The sequence below is a fragment of the Arvicanthis niloticus genome, chromosome 1, assembly GCF_011762505.2.
Source record: "Arvicanthis niloticus isolate mArvNil1 chromosome 1, mArvNil1.pat.X, whole genome shotgun sequence".
Lineage (NCBI taxonomy): Eukaryota > Metazoa > Chordata > Mammalia > Rodentia > Muridae > Arvicanthis > Arvicanthis niloticus.
Window position 1 is genome coordinate 152,490,054 of NC_047658.1, and position 7,372 is coordinate 152,497,425.

Here is a 7,372-nt window from a genome sequence, read left to right on the forward strand (position 1 = left end):
TTGAAGCAGACACATGGGAGAATGTTTTGCTAAGAACAGATACGTGGTGTTTTTCTGGAAGCAGTCTGGAAAGGGGGCATGTGATGTTTTGCTAGAGCAGATGCTTGAGAGAACAACTGATGTTTGGAAAGGATATAAACATAACCCAGTGGTCAGTGGATAATGCTGGATGGTGTTGGTACACCTTGTCACTTTTTGTTGGTCATTGTGTACTTGCTGACACTAGTCTTCACTGACGATGCTGGGTAGCATTGATATGCCTTATCATTCTTTGTTGGTCATCGTTTGATGGTCGTGAGCCACCATGTGGTTGCTGGTTATTGAACTCAGGACCTCTGGAAGGGCAGTCAGTGCTTTTAACCTCTAAGCCATCTCTATAGCCCATCTTTCCATTTCTTTAGAGAGTTTTATTGTAGAGTTGGTGAGATGTCTCAGCATGTAGAGGTGCCTGTGGCCAAGCCGCATGAACTTGAGTTTGATCCCCAGGGCTCATATGGTGGAGAAAACTAACTGAGAGGAATTTTCCTCAGACTTTGTATGCTGTGGAATGAGTATGTTTGCTCATATAAGAAATACACACACACACACAGACGCACACACACAACACACACAGACGCACACACACAACACACACAGACACAGGTACACACACATACACTCACACACATACACACACATAGACACACATACACACACATAGATAAATATACACACACAGGGGCACATATACACACACATACACTCACACACAGACACACATACATACACATACATACCCACACACAAACACACACACATAGACATACACATACACACACATAGATACACACACACACACACACACACACACACGAGCACCTAAATAAGTGCATGTGAACCACAGCAAGTGTGTAGAAGTCAGAAGACAACTACTTTAGGGGGCACTTCACTCCTTCCACCACTTGGGTCCCTAGGGTACAACTCTGACTGTCAGGGTTGACAGCAGGCGCCTTTACCTGTTGAGCTGTCTCAGTTCATAAAAGTGTTGTTTGGCTAAAAAGAAAGTTTTATGCTGGGTGTGGTAGCACATGCATGGTAATCCCAGGAGTGGGAGACAGGCAGATCTCTACAAGTTCAAGGCCAGGCTGGTCTACGTAAAGTGAGTTTCAAGTTTCTAAAGTCTGTACATTGAAAAGCATACTATGTCCCAGGATACATCTCTTAGAGCCAGTTTACTTTGACTTCATTGAAATTCTTCAATGTTTATATTTGTGTCTTTCATCAAGTTTGAGAAGTTTCCAGCATTGTCCCCTCAAATGCACACTCAGGTCCTCTCTGTCTTTTTATTTAACTCTTTCATCTTTTCTCTTTTTCTACGATGCAATAATTTCTATGTTCTATTTTCAGGGTCACTGTCTCTGCTGCCTATTGAATCTTATTCCTCTAGTAAATTTTTTGTTTTGGTTATTCTCTCTCTCTCTCTCTCTGTCACTGTCTCTCTCTCTTTGTGTGTGTGTGTGTGAGAGAGAAAGACAGTCAGACAGACAGACAGACAGACACACATACATACACACACAGAGAGACACACACAGCCAAACAGAAGGTTGTTACGTAGCCAGGTTCACCTTAAATTCCTTCTAATTCTCAGACTTCCTTGTAATTCTGAGATTACAGGTTTGAGCCTCCGAGCCCCACTATGAATCGTCCTTTCTTCCTTCTCTGGCTGGCAGGTCAGTAGCTTTTTGTCGGATGAGAATGCAGGATTTTTACCTCGATGCCCTGTTGCTTTTCTCTAAATCAGTGGTTCTTAACCTGTGACCTCTTCAGAGGTCACACATCAGATATTCTGCATATCAGATTTACATTATGATTCATAATAGCAGCAAAATTATAGTTATAAAGTAGCAATGAAATACTTTTAGGGTTAGGAGTCGCTACAGCATAAAGAACTGTATTAAAGGATTGCAGCTTTAGGAAGGTCGAGAACCACAGTTCTAAATAATGCTAATTATTTATAATAATTATAATAATAATGCTAATTCTCGTTCTCTTTCTGGTTATGTTATTTGGAATTAGGAAGATCCTGTTGGCTTATATTTAAGCTTTGTTTTGTTTTTTAGCAAAGCTTTTTTTGTTTGTTTGTTTGTTTTTTGTTTTTCGAGACAGGGTTTCTCTGTGTAGCCTTGGCTGTCCTGGAACTCACTCTGTACACCAGGCTGGCCTCGAACTCAGAAATCCACCTGCCTCTGCCTCCCAAGTGCTAGGATTAAAGGCATGTGCCACCACTGCCCGGCTTTAGCAAAGCTTTTAATCTAGAAATTATTGATCTCTGTGACTAGACTGCCATTTGGGGGATTCTATGTACCCAGTGCCCAGGATCTTAAAGGGTCTGTGCATCCTGGCAGGAGGAACATGGACCACACCCACACTGCTTATTCTATTGACACATTGTTATCTAGACTGCCACACACATTTGCATACACCTAGCTTGAGTAATATTGCTTTGTTCTAACTTTTCCAGGACAAATCAGTTGCAAAAGGTCTATATGGGTAACCAAGCTATTTCCACCTGTGGCTGTTTATTTTGTGAGACAGTGTAGCCCAGGGAGGTGTCAGAGTCAAAGCTGTCTCCCTGCCTCAGACCCTTCCCTCCATTGCTGGGATTACCAGCAGCAGGAGCTACCACTCCTAGGTTAACGCCTCTAGACTTTTCCTTAGAGGAATGAACTAATCCCATAATTGCCTTTGGGGAGATCACCAGCATCTTACCTTAGTAGGTAATGGGGAACCCATGAAAGTCTTGAGCAGGAAAGAACTTGATTGACTGGTACAATGAACAAAAGCATGGGACACAAAGTTTCAGAATCAGACAGGAGTTGCTGCAGGTACAAAGACTGTGGCCTGGCCATGCTACCGTTGAACATCAGGGAGTCAACCTGGTTAGAATATGCTCTGCAAGGTGGAAGTGGTAGCTGGGTAGGTAGAGGCCACATTCTGCCTTCATTGCTGGAGAGTAAACCAGGGCCTTGGGTATCTCCAGACCTTCCTACGAATTCCTTTTTTTTTTTTTTTTTTGCTTGCTTGGTCTCTTTAAGACTTATTTTATTTTATGCGTTTGGTGAGTGTTTTGTCTGTTTGTATGTCTCTGTGTACCTGGTGCCCCTGAAGGCCAGAAGAAGGAGCCAGATCCCCTAAACTGGAATTACAGTTGTGAAGTGCTGCGTGGCTGTTAGGAATTGAAACAGGGTCCTCTGGAAGAGCGGTTGACTGCACTTACCTGCTGAGCCATCTGCCTAGCCCCAGATGCATTCTTAACATAGTTGGCCATCATTAGAGGTTTACATCGCTGAGGCACTCATGGTTGAAGTGACCTGGGAATAGAACCCAGGGCTTCACTGCATGGCAGGTGAGTGCTCCACCAACTGGACCACAGACTCAGTGCCCCATTTTTTGTTTTGTTATGTTTACAAGACAGGAACTCCTGTAGCTTTGGCTGGCCTCAACTCACATGGTATCTGAGGTTAGCTTTGAACTCCTAACCCTTTCCCCTCTGCCTTCTCAGTGGAATTATAAGCCCATGCCACCACAGCCAGCTCCCTTTGTTTGTTTTTCCTTATTGTGTTTTATTTGTACCATTGACTGACAAGAATTTTATATTTTCTTTGGTTGGGGGGAATTGTGATTTAAGACAGGATTTCATACTGTACCCCAGGCTAGCCTCAAACTCACAGCAATCTATGGGTTGCTGAGGAGGAGGGAGTGTATATAGAGGAGCAGGCTAGCTTTGGCATACACCAGAGTTTAGACTGGAAGGTGGTACACAGATATGCATACTGACAAAAAGCCCATATACATCAAATAAATACTTTTCTAAATAAATAAATAAATAAATAAATAAATAAATAGAACTACAGTGATCCTATTGGCAATAAAAATCTAAAATAGGAAAATTCTTAGGGCCAGAAATCAGGTTCCAAGATTCATGTGGTGGTGCGTGTCTGAATTCGTAGTACTTATGCTGAGGCATAAGGACTGGCATGAATGTTGGTCCAGCCTGAGCTATGTGATGAGTTCCAGACCCTTTCTCAAACAAACAAACAAAAACAACCAAAATAAAAGACATATAAACCCCACAAAGGCAGCCTCCCTTCCCCTGAAATAAGACGAACAGCAAACAGAAGTAGACCAGAGGTTATCGGGAGCTGGAGGGAAGGGACAGGGGCACTTGTTGCTTAATTTGTGCAGAGTTTCTTTGGCAGTGATGAAAGGTTTGGAAAGAGCAGTGGTTGCAAAACATGCGTGGGCTGTGACAGTTCACTTACCCAGAGTCTGAGCACCAGGGCTGGCAAACAGAACCCATTGTGAGTGGATTAGCAGCACAGAGTTAAGCTCCCTAAAGTTACTCAAATGGCTGGATGGTGGAGGCTCACGGCTTCAAGCCCAGCACTCAGGAGGAAGAGGCAGGAGGATCTCTGAGTTCCAGGACAGTCTGGCCTACAGAGTGAATTCCAGAATAGCCAGGGCTATACAGAGACATTCTCTCAAATACCACCCAGCCTCTCCCTCCCCAAAGAAAAGATTCAGATGGCTCAGTGGTTAAAAGCACTTGCTCCTCTTCCACCTTCCACAGAGCAACTCACATTTAGCTGGGATTCCCGTCCCAGGCTATCCAGTGCCCTCCTCTGGCTCCACAGGCGCCAGGCATGCAAGGGATGCACACACAGTTATGCAGCCAAAACAGGTAAACAGATTAAATAAGAATGATATTTTTGGTGCTGGTGAGATGGCTCAGTGGTTAAGAGCACTGACTGCTCTTCCAGAGGTCATGAGTTCAAATCCCAGCAACTATATGGTGGCTCACAACCATCCATAATAAGATATGATGCCCTCTTATGGGGTGTCTGAAGACAGCTATAGTGTTACTTACATATAATAAATAAATGAAAACTTTAAAAAATGATATTTTATTTTCAAAAATTATTAAAATGGGGTCATTGAGATGGCTCAGCAGGTAAAGGTGCTTGCTGCCAAGCCTGACCACCTGAATTCAATCCCTGGGAGCCAGCCACATGGTAGAAAGAAAACTGACTTCTGCAAGTTGTTGTCTGACCTCCGCACACACACATGTGCTCTCCCAATAAATAAGTGTAAAAAGAATGCCTTTTTAATGGTTAAAATAAGGCTGGGCTATAGCTCAGTTGGTATTGCTTGCCTGCAGGGTATAAGGTACTGGATTCCATCCTAAGCAACAGACTAACCAGGGCCAGTGGCCCATGCCTGTAATCCCAGCACTGAGAGTGGAGTCAGAAGTTCAAGTTCATGGTTGCTATCCAGCAAATTCAAGGCCAGCTTGGACTGCTAGAATCCCAGTCTTTAAAGAAGAAAAGGGAAGCTGGGGGTGCAAGAAGCTGGGTAAGAACTGCAGGGACAAAAATGGAGAAGAGCCTGAGGAAAAGAAGGTCCAGTGACAGGACCAAATTGGGATCCAGCTCAAGGGGAGGCCCCAAGGCCTGACACTATTACTGATGCTATGGTGTGCTTACAAACAGGGGCCTATCATGGCTGCCCTCCGAAAGGCCCAACAAGCAGCTGAAAGAATCAGATGCAGATATTTACACCCAATCAATGCTCAGAAGCTGGGGACTCCTGTGGTTGAATTAGGGAAAAACTGGAAGAAGCTGAGGAGGAGGGTGACCCGAGAGGAAGATCAGCAGTCTCAACTAACCTAGACCTCGCCCCCCTCCCCTCCCCACCCCGGGATCTCAGACACTGGATCACCAACCAGGCCATATACACCTGGTTTGGAATCAGTCAGAGAAGATGCACCTAACCTCCAAGAGACTTGGGGCCCCAGGGAGTGGGGAGGCCCAGTGGGGTGTGGGTGTGGGTGGAAACATCCTTTTGGAGACAGGGGGTGGAGGGGTCGGGAATGGGGTTGAGGGAAGAGGTGTGGGATGTGGAACAGTTGGAGAGTGGATCAGGAGGGGGATAAAATCTGGACTGTAAAAAAAGATTAAAGATGAATGGGAGCGAGCGAGCGAGAGAGAGACAGAGAGAGAGAGAGAGAGAGAGAGAGAGAGAGAGAGAGAGAGAGAGAGAGAGCGCTAGCTAGCAAGCTGGGTGTGATAGTACACATCTGATATCTCAATGGAGTCTGAAGCAAGAGGATTGCTTTAAGTTGGAACCTTGGCCTATAGAGTGAGTTCTTCGTCAGCACGGCCTATAACGTAAGATTGTCAGCATGCTTGTGTGTATGTGTGCGTGTGTTTGTGTGTGCATGTGTGTGTGTTGGCAGAAGGGAGCAAGTAATCTAAGTTAAGGTGATTGCAGGATAGGCAAGATGGGTGTGGTGGTGACATGGCCCTGTCATTCCATCACTCCAGAGGCTGAGGCAGGAAGATCAAGAATTTTAGGCCAGCCTGGGCTGCATAGTAGGTCTCTGACTCATAAGACAAGAAGATGAACTTCTGTCTGTCGTCAAGGTGTGCTACATGCCCCATCCTGTACTGTGCTTCTGTTGACTAACTGGCTCCTAGGCCCTGTCCCTGTAGCTGCCTGTTTAATTTAGCCTATGTGGTGACCAATCACACAGTGGAGAAGAGTTAGGTCAGCATATTGAGGCTCTCAACCTTCAGGTTGTGCTTTGCCTGTACGCACGTACAACATGTGTATCCCCCGTGGTCTTGGAGGTTGTTGGATCCCCTGGCACTGGCGTTTCAGGTGGTTGTGAACTACAGTGTGCATGCTAGAAACTGAACCCAGGTTCTCTGCAAGAGCAACAAGTACTCTTAACCACTGAGCCATCTCTCCAGCCCATCCCTCCTAACATATGGTTATTTTAATTTTTTTTTGGGGGGGGACACTGGGTTGCACACCCACCTTGATGAACTGACAGGTGGGTAAGGGCCAAAGTGTCAAAGAGAAGCTGAAGTGGCTGGGGTCTTTAAGAAGGGGTTGCAGGAGCTAGTCATTTAAAAGAATGACACCTTCTTCTACAGGTCTAAGTAGATCTTCACCTATCCCATCATTCCCTTATAAAACTCCTCTGGCTTGGCGCATGCCTTTAATCCCAGCACTTGAGGCAGAGGCAGAGGCAGAGGCAGAGGCAGAGGCAGAGGCAGAGGCAGAGGCAGAGGCAGAGGCAGAGGCAGAGGCAGAGGCAGAGGCAGAGGCAGAGGCAGGCGCAGAGGCAGGCGCAGAGGCAGGCGCAGAGGCAGGCGCAGAGGCAGGCGCAGAGGCAGGCGCAGAGGCAGGCGCAGAGGCAGGCGCAGAGGCAGGCGCAGAGGCAGGCGCAGAGGCAGGCGCAGAGGCAGGCAGAGGCAGAGGCAGAGGCAGAGGCAGAGGCAGAGGCAGAGGCAGAGGCAGAGGCAGAGGCAGAGGCAGAGGCAGAGGC